Here is a 13,547-nt window from a genome sequence, read left to right as displayed (position 1 = left end):
TTATCCATGCATCTATTGAAGGGCACCTAGGTTGGTTCCATAACTTAGTTATTGTAAATTGAGCTGTTATGAACATTGATGTGGCTACATCACTGTAGTGTGCTGATTTTAAGTCCTTTGGGTATATGCTGAGGATTGGGATAGCTGGGTCAAATGGTGGTTCCATTCCAAGTACAAAAGGAGATTTAAATGTACAATTTAGACCAAAGAAGGGTCACTCCTAAGCGCATCCTTCAACTTCCTAATCCTTTAAGCAAACGGATCAGTATTAAATGAAAAGATGTAGTGGGGTGATTTGCTTCGGAATAAAAAAGCACTTTTAATGATTAAGCTTCTTATACATCTTAAAAATAAATTTACTGTGAAACTCCCATTAAATCCTGTTGTGTTCACTGAGTCACACGGTCCCCTTGTTTTGTTTAACAGCTATAAATTCCCAAGGGTGTTCGCAGCTCAGTGTGCCCGAGCGGAGCTCTGAGGTACTCCTTCCCTGAGGCCTTGTCTCTTACCGGGTCTGTTGATTAACTCTGCCCATGGATATATTGGTGGTCCAGTTGAGTAGGCCAGTGGTAAGCAGCACAATAATAACACCATAACTTCTAAGCAGAGAAATCAATGGCGCTTCAATAAATCCAAGTGCATGCATTGAATCTCTAAAAGTTATTTTCCTGTTCTGTGCTTTCAAAACCCCAGTTTAAATATCCCAATGCTTCTTGCATGAATTTATCCAGATATGTGTCTTTAAATTTGCAACATTTTCCCTAAACATTGGTTCAGTTTTCCTGGGAAACCGAAAACAAAATCATTACTCTAATTCCACTTTTTGGACACTTAATAATTAATCTCAAAGTTTTGCATCTGGTTTAAATATTCTGCCAGCCTCTCTTACACCTGACTGCCCGGTCAATTCCCACTTAAATTTCTGCAGCTGCAAACTCTCAGGCAGCTATTGATTCAAAGTCTCCTTGCTGAAGGTTACTAACTTCATCCACAGTCATGGCGTAAAAGTGCCTCTGTTAGGATTCTCTTATTTCTGTTGCAAACTCACCGGGTACATTTGGTTTCAGGCTCTTGAATATTGTTGTCTTCATTGTTGACTTCATCCCTCTACAAGGAAGACAGGACTACGTTATTCCAGAATACTGTGTCTAAATTGACATACTTTCAGCTTGTAGATCATGAGCTGAAACCATTTTCTTTTTATTTTGCAACAAACGCCACGGCAGATACCATTTTCATCCAAAGAGGTTTTGAGATCCTCAAATACATAGCTACAGTTGTTAAGTCTCTTTTCAAGAGTTTTCCTGCCTCTCTTTCAGGAGCATGGATGATCTCAGTGTTTGCAGAATTGTTTTTGCAGAATCTATGTATGGAGCAATCGGCTTACACATTCTGGCATTAATATGAGCGAGATTGTAAACCTGTGGGTCTTGATGAGTATGCAGAAACTTTCACAATCATCTAGCAGGGAAAAGTCTGGAAAGTTTTCTTTTTGTGCCATGACAACAGCTATCATTTGTTATCTGGGTCTGTGTTAGTCATGCAGCATGGTGGTAGCAAGCTTGAAATTGACCAGGAGCAGGAAGGGAGAGCTGTAGACTAACATAAACCTGAAACAAAAGAAAAATCCAAGCAATTCCTGATACGAAAGATGGACAGCTGGAAACCTAGAATAACTTATGAAATGTACATGTCATCAGCGTTATTGAAGCATCATCTACATACAACAGGATGAGTGTACTTCAGTGTACCGCTCAGTGAATTTTGATGTCTGCATAAATACATGTACACTATCACTCAAATCAAGAGACAGAAAATCCCCAACATGCTAAATCTCTCCCACACTCCCACACACCCTTTCTCTCCCTGCCCAGGCAATCTCCCGTCCCTACCCCAGTCAGGATTACAATTTCTATCAATATAAACTAGTTGGCCTGTGTCAGAACCTCCAACAAATGGAGCTATCCAGTACAAGTTCTTCTGTGTTTTGCTTTCACTTGGTGAAATGTTCCTGAGATTCATGCTGTGCATTCCAGTGGACATGCACATAGCAACAGGAAAGTAGTCTGTGCAGACATGTATTTTTATTAGGTTTATACTTACAAGAGGAATCGATTGGCTATATCTCTTCAACTTTATAAGAAAATACCAAGCTGTGTTCTAAGATATTTGTACCATTTTCAACTCTCACCACCAATATGGGACATTTTTAGTTTTTCTTCATCTTCTTCAAACATGGGTAATGTTGTTTTTGTTTTCCTTTGATTGGCTTCAGTGGGGGTACAGTGACACCCTCTTCCAGTTTAAAAATCACATTTCTATAGTAATGGTGATGACAAGACTCTTCTAGTGTTTATGGACCATTCCTATTTCTCCTTTTGAAAAATATATGTTCAAATCTTTTGTTTATTGCAAAAGTTGGGTTGTGTTTTTGTTATTAAGTTATAAAAGTTCTTTTTTTCTTACAATTCTATGATGTATTCATTCTATGATGAATCTGGCTACAATTCTGTGACGTATATTGTGTCTTCTTTTAATCATTGACTTAGTATTGTGTGTGTGTGTGTGTGTGTGTGTGTGTGTGTGTGTGTGTTGCTGCTGGGAATTGAATCCAGGGCCTTGCACATGCTAGACAAACACTCTACCACTTAGAAACATCCCAGTCCCAACATCTTATTTTTTAATGATATCTTTTCAGTAACAAACAAATTTGTATGCTTTTAGAGAAGTCATTTTATCCATTTTTTAATTGTAGTTGGTAGTTTTTTGGCCCCTAAGAAATCTTTGCCTACACGATGTCTTAAAAGTTTTATAGTGTCAGGTTCGATGTTGAGTTTTATGATCTATTTCCAGTATATTTTTTGCGTGTGGCAAGAGATGGGATCAAAGCTGATAGTTTCTGATGCAGACATTTGATTGTTGAAAGGACTAAGCTTTCAACTCCTTCTGACTTGTTCAAGCTCGCTGGCCTTTTCTTCAGCAACATGAAATGGCTTTTGTGACCATTTGGTGGATTCTGCACTTCAGATAATACCTCTTGCGGTTTTAAAAGCTCACTAAGTTCATTTTTACAGTTACCATTTGGGTCACTGCATTCATGTGTTCTTATAAATACCTGAATTACTTGTGATAGTTGTTTCAAAGTCCTTTTCTGCTGATTCCCATCATCTCTGTCACGTCTATGTTTGGTCCTATTTACAATTTTTTCTCCTAGTTGTGGAAAAGAGGTTTTTAAAAATTCTCAATGTGTCTAGTAATTTTTTATTGGCTGTTGGACATTGTCAGAGTTATGTTATTGAATGTCTGGTTTTTTTGTTGTGTTCCTTTAAATAGAGTTGTGCTTTGTTCTGGCAAGAATTAAAATTTCATGTGGGTTAGTTTAATCCGTTGAGTGTTTGTTTTCAGAATTTGTTAGGGTAGGTACAGAGTAGTGCTTATTCTCAGGATAATTTGGCAGGATGACTGAGCGTGAATATTCTAGAAGGATGCATAGATTCAGTGGTGTTTCTCCACTCTGGTTGACTGGAATCTGAGTGTGTCTTCAGCTGATAGGAGATCTGGTAATTGTTCATTGCCTAGTTTTCCAGTAATTTTTCTTTCCTGTGGCTTGTGGCGTTTGATGCTAGGTAGCTTACTAATCAACCAAAACTCAAATTTGCACACTTTTGCAAATTTCTTGAGATCTTTCTCTACACAGCTCCTTCCTTACCAGTACTCTCTGACCTACAAATTACAGTCACTTTAGTCTCCTTAATCTTTGATCTCTCTGTCTCTCTTCTACTCAGGAAGACTCCATGTTCCACTGAGTTCCTCTTTCCTCAGGGCAGTCTGGAAAACATCTCTAGGCATAACGTCAGGGCTACTTCAAGTCTTAGCTCATTTGTTTTCTTTCTCTCAGGGACCACAGTCCTATAGTGCCTATTGTCTGTTGTCCAACATCAGTAGTTCCATTTTTTTTATCCATTTATTTTCCAGTTTTTTAATTGTTTATGATAAGTGGACTCTCCAATAGAAGTTAGTACATCGAGGCCAGAAAAAGAACAATATTTTTAAAAGCACAATAGGCAACTGTTTTACCACAAATAGGCATATAGAGTGCTAAAGTGTCCCAGTTAAGTGATAAGGTGACATTAGATGCAATTTAGTCCCTTAGAGAGTTCTAGTCCAAATCAGGTTTTAAGATATATGATGGAAATCAATTACTTCCCAAATGGCAGTGTCTTGTGACCCATCTTTGTTTTTCTTCTTTATACCTGTGTTCCATTTGTATTACAGTTTACATACATTCTTTCAAATTGACTTACTTCTAACAAATTTATTTGAAAAGTGAACTTTACAACATTATTATTATTGAAGTTGGAAAAGTAATTCTATTTTTCTAGGAAATATTAAAATATGACAATAAGTCTTTAAAAAGACAACGGAAGTCATTATGTATCCTTCAGGGATAACTTTTCTAAACTTGGTTGTGCTAAAAGAGCTCATCTAGGCACTGAATGAAAAGTTGAGATGCGTGTTGGAGATGAAAAAGAAAATGACCAGCCAGGCTCAATGGTGCCCACCTGACATCCCAACGGCTTGGGAGGCTGAGGCAGGAGGTTCATAAGTTCAAAGCCTGCCTCAGAAACTTAGTGAGGCCTAAGCTACTCAGTGAGACCCTGTCTCTAAATAAAATATAAAAAGGGCTGGGGATGTGGCTCAGTGGGTGAGCACCCCTGGGTTCAATCCCTGGTACCAAAAACAAAAAAAAAATAATATGATCATTTTTCATTTGTAATTTTTGATAGAACCACATACTTTTTAAATTATGATGAGCTTAGAAAACATTGAATCCAGTTGCTTCTCAAGGGTTTTTAAGTGCTGGGCAGACAACAATGAACAGAACAGACAAAAGTCCTTGCCTGCTTGGTTGGCCCCTTCTAGTGACCAGGAGGACCTATTCCCTTGGTGGTCTCCTGTTGCATGTTGACTCTTACCCTCCTGACAACAAAAGACAGCACCTACGCATTTTACTGCTTATCCTTATCTTGTCCCTTCAGGCTTTTAGGAATGAAGTTTTCTCCATGTAAAGTCAACCGAATTCCATAATCTTCTCAGTCTAACCCACCTGAGCTCACTTTGGGTTTCCCAATAGAGTTACATAGCTTGGTTCTGAGCTTCGGTTCTAAGGGGAAGGGCGGGGAGCCTCTCCTTTTTACATGAAAATTCCCATGATCCACTGCAGTTGTGTGACACAGAGCTCTGTGGGATGTAGTCAGCCTCTGGTTGCAACCCACACTAGTACCCGTAGGCTGGGTCTTTGGGCCTCTTCTCTTTGTAACCTTATGACCTTGTTCTGCCTCATCTGGGTCTCTCTTGCTATGTCATTTTCCCAAGGTGTTTGTGCTCGGTGTTGTTCCGAGTTTCTGTATCCCAGCTCTGTCTTCTTTCAGACCTGGAAACTCTTACCCGGCCCAACCCTTCTGGGCTGAGGAAAGGAAGACTCTCCTCTGACATTCCAATCTTGAAAGGCGACTCTGTTCCTGACAGCTTCAATGTTTTTTGCAGGCACAGCCACCCCCAGAGAGGCAGGAGGGCAGGATGGAAGAAATCATCAGAAATGAGCTCAGGCACACAAGTTGACTCTCTCCTTTTGACTTGAGATCAGTGGAATTAGCGAAAACGGCTCTGAACTCATGGAATTTTCAGCCTTTGGAATTCCCAGATGCCTTCAAGTTGTCTTTGAAGAATGCTTATTTTACAATGTGCGTTTTTTTTTTTCTTGGGAAAGGAGAAAAACAGAGTGGGTCTTGTTGGAGGGACAGCTGAGATTCGAGGATAGCTCCCTTTTCTTATGGGTTTGCTATGTCCCAGGCATTCTCTTAGGCTTTATCCTTTTTGACCTTCAAAACAGTCTAGTGATTACTGACCTATATGTAATCTCATGTCATGATCGAGAAAGTAGAATCTTGGAGAGGTCACTTGTTTTCCCAAACACCAAACGGCCAATGCATGGCTCAGGAAGACCAGTTCCATCTGATACCAATAACGTGGCTGTAACGTAGCTCATTAATACTAGTGTTGAGCTAAAAATCACGGATGAAAATATGCGTGAAACATTACATGTAGGGTTGTCATTGTACATTTATTTATTGTTTTATTTTTATTTTTTTGGTACTGGGGATTGAATCCAGGGGCACATAACCACATCCCCAGCCCTTTTTACTTTTTATTTAGAGACAGGCCTTACCGAGTTGCTTAGGGCCTCGCTAAGTTGCTGAGGCTGGCTTTGAACTCTCGATCCTCCTGCCTCAGCCTCCCCAGCCGCTGGGATGACAGGCCCATGCCACTGCTCCTCGCTTATTGGACATTCATTTTACAACTGAACGAATTAAGGGAGAGACCGTGGGATTTACCTTGAGATCACCAAGTGGTGGTCTGAAAGAGAACCTCAGTTCTTTGAATTTTATTTGAAGGTTTTTTTCTGCCACAGCCTTTTAATCCTAAGAGAAAGCTGTTCATCTTTGGATTGGATAGAATTGCTTGGTTAAAACTAAAGTTATCAACAGTTGTAACACCAAGGATTTTAAGGGCAGAGTTATGACAGTGGCATTATTAAACAGTGAATAGTTCATCTAAACAGATCCAGATGACTCCCCTGAACTTGAAAAGGGAATTTTCTCTTTTATTTCAGTCTGGCAATGGAATAGTGAATTCAACAAATATTTAAGTTTAGGAATGAGGTTTGTCTCCATATAAAGTCAACCTAATTCCATAATCTTCTCAGTCTAATCGACCTGAGTTCAATAAATATTTCTTTTTTTCAGTACCAGGGATTGAATCCAGGGGTGCTTAACCACTGAGCCACATCCCCAGCCCTATTTTATATTTTATTTAGAAACAGGGTCTCACTGAGTAGCTTAGGACCTCCCTAATTTGTTGAGGCTGGCTTTGAACTCCAGATCCTCCTGCCTCAGCCTCCTGAGCTGCTGTGGTTATGGGTGTGCACCACTGTGGCCGGCTCAACAAATATTTCAATATTTAACAATTGATCGTTATTGATTCCATTATTCTTTTTTGCTCGCTTGGACATCCCACATTAACTATTCCATTGCCAGACTGAAACAAAAGAGAAAATTCCTTTTTTCAAACTCAAGGAAGTCATCTTGGTCTGTGTAGATTAACTATATCATGCAGGAAGATGTACAGATGTTAACAGGTGAAAATGCAATAGAATATGTCTTTTGAATCAAAATGCCCTATTAGGATGCACCGTTTGAAAGAAAAGTCTAATTGGAGCCACACAATCCTTGGAGGGAATCTTGTCTCATCCACCATCCCTGCAAATGCAATTATGGCCGGTTCTCAAGGGTCTATGCTAATGGAGGGAGGGCCTTAACATGCAGGCTGACACGGTCAGAGGATCCAAATAACTGATTTTCAACATTTCCCTCCACTAAACCGATTTACCAGAGTTGCTAGCAAGTCATGGAAATGGCTGGTTCCAGTTTCCTTCCTCAGCCACCCTCGGATGGGAAGGTCTGTGAGCAGTAAAATAGCCAAAAAGACGTGGGAGGAAGGAGAAAGACGGAAAGTCGATCAATCCTTGAATAAAGAAGAGCTATTTTGATGTGGAGAAACGGAAGGTCAGCCGTGTGTGGAATACAGCTTGGATCAATACGCCGATTGCATGCACCGGCACCGGAGCGCATCTCAAATACAATTTTCATCAGCTTCCTATTATGCAAGTCAAACAGCAATTCATTTTTGTGGTTGTTGTTTAAAGGATTAAAAATTACAGATGTGATGGAAGTTGCTGTTGTTGTGTGGTTTTTTGACCCTCAGGCTCGGACCTGTTTCCTTCTCTCAAAGTGATCCCCACACCCCTGACACCTGTTTATTATACAAAGCGTCCAGGTCTTCTCTAGGTATCTATGGGGACATTTATCAGGGAGAATAAGTGTGTTCCTTTGATTTTGCAGTCATAATAGGCTATCTTGAGTGGCCGTGTGGCAGACACTGTCATCCATTGCTCAAACCCCCCTACAGGGAAGGACTCATTTCCTTAGCAGCGAAAGACGCCAATGGTTACTCTCCAGCTATGTCCCTCCCCACCCCGGACCTCCTCAGATGCAGAGAGCCACCTCACCCCCAGCCTCACCCCTTCCAGAGTCAGGTATCGATAGCTAGCAACTGATCCAGCGTCATCTCATACCCACGTACTAGTTCTTATGCAAATTCTTTACAAGACTGTAAATGTCTTACCTGGTTGGACCAAACTGGGATGGCTTAGAATGACCTTCATAGCTCCATAGCTCCCTGGGAACTGCTTTGGGTCAGCTGTGAGTCTACTTTGGGGCCTGCATCACAGCTCAACCCAGTCCAGCTTCATCAGAGGTTGATCCCAAGAATATTCCCAACAAACATTCTGAATCTAAAGAAAATGTGGTCTATATCCTCAATGGAATATTACTCAGCCATAAAGAAGAATGGAATTACGGCATTTGCTGGTAAATGGATGGAACTGGAGACTATCATGCTAAGTGAAATAAGCCAATCCTCCAAAATCAAAGGCTGAATGGTCTCTCTGATATGCAGATGCTAGCACACAATAAAGGGGGAGGAAAGAAGAGGTGTTCATTGGAATAGACAAAGGGGAATGAAGGGAAGGGAGGGAGAGGGGAATAGGAAAGACAGTGGAATGAATGGGACGTCACTTTCCTATGTTCATATATGAACACACGACCAGTGAAACTCCACACCATGTCCAACCACAAGACTGGGAAGTCACACTCCATGTATGTAGGATGTATCAGAATACACTCTACTGTCATGGATATCTAAAAAGGACAAAAAGAAATTTAAAAAAAATTTTAAAAACCCTGAACATTCAACTCCCATCTCATAGTCCTCTTCCCAAGGAATCCATCCTCTGATTGCCGTTTATGTTTTTAACTCTGGTCCGGCTTGGAAGGTCCATTTGTTAAGAAACACAGAACTACCTGCTGTTGTCGCGTCTGTGTTAGAACTGGGTAGGCGCGCGGTTCACTGGAGTTCTAATTTCCTCCCTTCCTGAATCTGCACGTGGAACATGATCAGGCAGGGCGAGCTTATTCTGCCCAATGGACTATGGAGAGGAGGGGCGGATGGCGCTTCCTGGCCTCATCTGCTGAAGGCTTGTGAAGGCTTGTGCGCTCTCTCATCTCCCAGTGCCCCAGCCGGATGAAGCAGAAGTTTCCATGTTCTTGGGGGGCGGGGGTGGGGAGTTACAAGATGACAGAGGCTGAATCACTGAATCCACGTGCAATTGAAATTGTTCATCTCTTGAAATACATAAGCGTATTCCTTGTAAGAATTACCTGTTCCTTCTTAAAAGTGAAGGAACTCTTTTGTTGTATCCAGTGTCTCATGATTGCAAACCATGGTGTTCTGAATATTTTCCACATATCCCCTTGGATTCAAGTGACTCTGTACTGTAAATACAGAGAAGTGGGGTTGCGAGGTCTTGAGATGCACCAGCTTTCAAACTCAAGAAATAAAGCTGAGCACCGTGGCGCATGCCTGTGATCCCAGCAGATCGGGAGGGTCATGGGTTCAAAGCCAGCCTCAGCAACTTAGCCAGGTCCTAAGCAACTCAGTGAGACCTTGTTTCTAAAGAAAATATAAAAAGGGCTGGGGATGTGGCTCAGTGGTTAAGCACCCCTGGGTTCAATCCCTGGTACAAAAAATATATATATATATTTTGTACCATTTTCCAAAGTGGTTATTGCAGTTTATATTTACTCTAAGAGTACAGGGGAATACCTCTTTCTCATGTCTTTCAAATATGGTATTTGCCAGGCACTCTGTCAAGCATCTTACCCACATTAACTCACAGTAAACCTCTGACATGTAGATTTCTATTTTTCTTTGGGGCGGGGGGTTACCGGAGGTTGAACCCAGGGCTGCTTAACCACTGAGCCACATCCCCAACCCTATTTTGTATTTTATTTAGAGACAGGGTCTCCTAAGTTGCTCAGGGCCTCGCTAAGTTGCTGAGGCTGGCTTTGAACTCTCGATCCTCCTGCCTCAGCCTCCCGAACCACTGGGATTACAGGTGTACACCAATGTGCCTGGTTTATTTAGGTCTTTATTTTTGAGCCCCATTTTTCAGATGAGAAAACTGAGGTCAGACTCACAATGACCATCAAAAGATGTCAGGTGAATTATTTACTGAAATGTAACTATCCCTGGTCGCTTATGGGGATTAACCCAGTCATGAGGAGGTATCCTGCATGTCCAAGGTTTGTTGTCATGGGAAGAACAGCATGTGGGAGGGTTAAACTTCCTATCTAAGCTTGAAGGGACAGGGGAGGGTCTCAAAGCCTACAGATCCACTAGCCATTTAAAAGTTAAAACAACAACAACAATAAATAAAATGCAAACAACACCCCAATCTGCATCCTGGGTGGCTGCTCTTGGGGCAGCGGAGTTCAACTTGGCCGTCTCACACTTCTTGCTGGGTTTCCTCCTCAGCTTCCTTTGTCCCACGCTGGACGGTGCAGAGGAGGTCTGTGTGGGTCTGGGACAAGATGGAACTTGGCCCAGCTGTTCTCAAAGGTTACATTAGAAACTCAAAAGGCCGAACAGGCGGCCGTCCAAACTGCCTTCTAAGGTCAGGCTCTGCACGCTGCGTCACGTGTCTGTGCCAGGAGCCGTGGCCGGGGGGGACACTGGTATCACACGAATCTCTGCAACATGAACAAAATGTTAGGACCCACGGAAGAGGCACGGGGACGTATCTGACTTCCCGAATTTCTTCCATTTTTGTGGTTTCTGAGGCTGCAGTAGAATCCCAACCTCTCTGGGTTCAAGTTCATGTAGTCCTGACCAAGTATGACTTCCCGTGTTAGTGAAAGGAGGTTTTGATTTTCCAAAGTCGAGGGAAATTAGATGAAATAGTTTACACCGACCATAAATGAATTAAGGTTAGGTTTCTTTTAAAATATACAGGGTTCAAAAATCTGGGAAGGAAACATAAGCAATGGACTGATTTGGGGTTTCCTCAGCTTTGCCATGTTGGGAAACTCTGAATGCCTGTAAATCCCAGACTTGGCCAGAGGGTGAGTCACCAGGGCAGAGAAGACAAAGAGGACTAGCTGGGTAGGCAGTCGCTGGGCAGAAAACTTAAATTTGGTCTCTGCTCAGGCAAATCTGTCCTTTCTAAGCTGGTTCCTGTTTCTATAATAGTACATGTTCACTTATTTAGCCAGAATTGTGCTCACTACACCTCAGGCAGAGGTGGATGCTCACTCTATAGTGGGGTGGAGAGAAAATGAAAATAAGCCAGGGGCAGTGGGCACACACCTGTCATCCCAGCAGCTCGGGAGGCTGAGGCAGGAGGATCGTGAGTTCAAAGTCAGCCTCAGCAACTTGAAGATGTGTCTGGAGATGTGTCTGAAGAGACACAGAAAGAATGGGGACAGAGCAGAATGAGTTCTGAGTGAAGTTTCTCAGGTTGAGAGGCTGCTTAGGTGAAGACTTGCAGACAGGGGAGAGTTTAGGGTCCCTGGAGGCTGTGGCTAGAGCACACAGGGTCAGTGGCTAAGACAGACATCAGAGAAGGAGGCAGGGGCTAGATGATTCCAGAAAATGAAATGCCCCTGGAGAGTCGCAAGCAGAGAGTGATCTGGTCCAGTCACATTTTAGAAATATCACTTCAAGCCCGGGTGCGATGGCGCACGCCTGTAATCCCAGCCACTTGGGAGGCTGAGGCAGGAGGATCACAAGTTCAAAGTTCAGCAACTTAGCGAGGCCCTAAGCAACTCAGCAAGATCCTGCCTCTAAATAAAATAGAAAAAAGGGCTGGGGATGTGGCTCAGTGGTTAAACACCCCTGGGTTCAATTGCGGGTACCAAAAAAAAAAAAAAAAAAATTCATATCATTAGCGACTTGAGAGGCTGAGGCAGGAGGATCGTGAGTTCAAAGCCAGCCTCAGCAATTTAGTGAGGCCCTCAGCAACTCAGCGAGACCCTGTCTCTAAATAAAATATGAAAAAGGGTTGGGGATGTGGCTCAGTGGTTGAGGGCCCCTGGGTTCAATCCCTGGTACCAAAAAACAAAGAAAGAAAAGAAAAGAATATCACTCCAACTGCAATGCTCACATTCCATTCAGGGGAGGAGACTGGCTGAGGAAGGATCATGGTGGAAGCAGAGGACACGGTGTTGGGCAATTGTAATAAGGGACGTGCTGGAGGTCTGAGGGACAAAAGTGAAATGTATTTATTTGCTTGCTTCCTCGTCATTAGCTGAGGTTACTTGGACCACTGTCAACACTGGCAAATGTTTGAATCTAATTGTGCAGCGTGGGTCCCATTAGGTTTTCTCAGGAAATAGCAGTGAGGCCCGCCAGAAGGCCATTACTGCCATTTTAAGCTTTGTGAATTGTTCACGACCACGAGAATCCAAAGCATCTCTGTGTGATTATAGCAATGTGTAAAATATTTGAACTTTGGGGGTTTCACAATGCTCGCAGGGGTGTGTGGTGGCTGGGTTGTCATGACAGTAAACTCCTCGGGCCAGGCGGTAGCGGGTGCTCTAGCCTCTGGTCTTGTCCATTTCCTTGACCTGAGGTGGACAGAGAAGACAGGGACTAACAGGGGTGAAGAGATTCTGCTTTCTCTGTGCTTATGCTCCTGGAATATCTGAAAAGAAGGAAGACATGGTATAACATGGTATAACAGGAGCCATGTATGTGTGTCTTTTTTTTTTTTTTTTTTTTTTTTGCGGTGCTGGGGATCGAACCCAGGACCTTGTGCTTCCGAGGCAAGCACTCTACCAACTGAGCTATCTCCCCAGCCCCATGCATATGTCTTAAGAGCTATTAATTTTAAAACTCCAGTGGAGATTTTTTTAAAAAAATTCTTAATTGTAGATGGACACAATACCTTTATTTTACTTATTTACTTTTATGTGGTGCTGAGGATCAAACCCAGTGCCTCACACGTGCTAGGCAAGCGCTCTGCCACCGAGCCACAACCCCAGCCCCTCCAGCAGAGATTTTTGATTGGCATGCACACATCCCACTCTTGGTGAAAATTCCCTACCCCAGCAAACTTTGTAAAAGCTCTATTGTGCCAACAATAATATTTGGGGAATGAAGAAATATTAAATATTAAATTTCCTCACACCAAAGAAGTCTGTGGTGTTTCTAGAGTTTATCTGTGAACAAGTTGTTTTGGAGAAAACTAACATTCTGAAGTCCTACACGGTACCATTGCCAAGCATCGTTGAATGTCCATTTGGGATCGGTGACCATGAACTCAACGTGAGACCGGTTAGTGTGTTTAATTTCATACCTTCAGGGTATCACATTCCTGTAAGGCGTAATTATGACTTCAGTGGGAAGTTGCTTTAATTGATGTCCCTTGATGTCTGTGGTTTGAATCCTTCATTGAGTGAGTTATTTATTGAGCATCTATTATGAGCCAGATGCTCTGTTAAGCTAAGGGAAGCAGAATGAGGGAGGGATAAAGACAGAAGACAGACCTGAGCAGAGAGGGATGAAAGTAACTCAGGAAAGGGAATTTG

General features: G+C 42.4%; 1 non-coding gene across 1 annotated transcript; it reads right to left on the bottom strand.

Moving 5' to 3' along the window:
* Positions 1-12,740: 12,740 nt before the first annotated feature.
* On the bottom strand, positions 12,741-12,814 carry Trnap-cgg (transfer RNA proline (anticodon CGG)). Its single transcript has one exon. It is a non-coding gene; the product is annotated as a tRNA-Pro (tRNA).
* Positions 12,815-13,547: the final 733 nt, after the last annotated feature.

The sequence above is a fragment of the Sciurus carolinensis genome, chromosome 17 (assembly GCF_902686445.1).
Source record: "Sciurus carolinensis chromosome 17, mSciCar1.2, whole genome shotgun sequence".
NCBI classification, from domain to species: Eukaryota; Metazoa; Chordata; class Mammalia; order Rodentia; family Sciuridae; genus Sciurus; species Sciurus carolinensis.
Note: the sequence above shows the minus strand (reverse complement) of the source record. Positions and strands in the feature narration are given on the sequence as shown.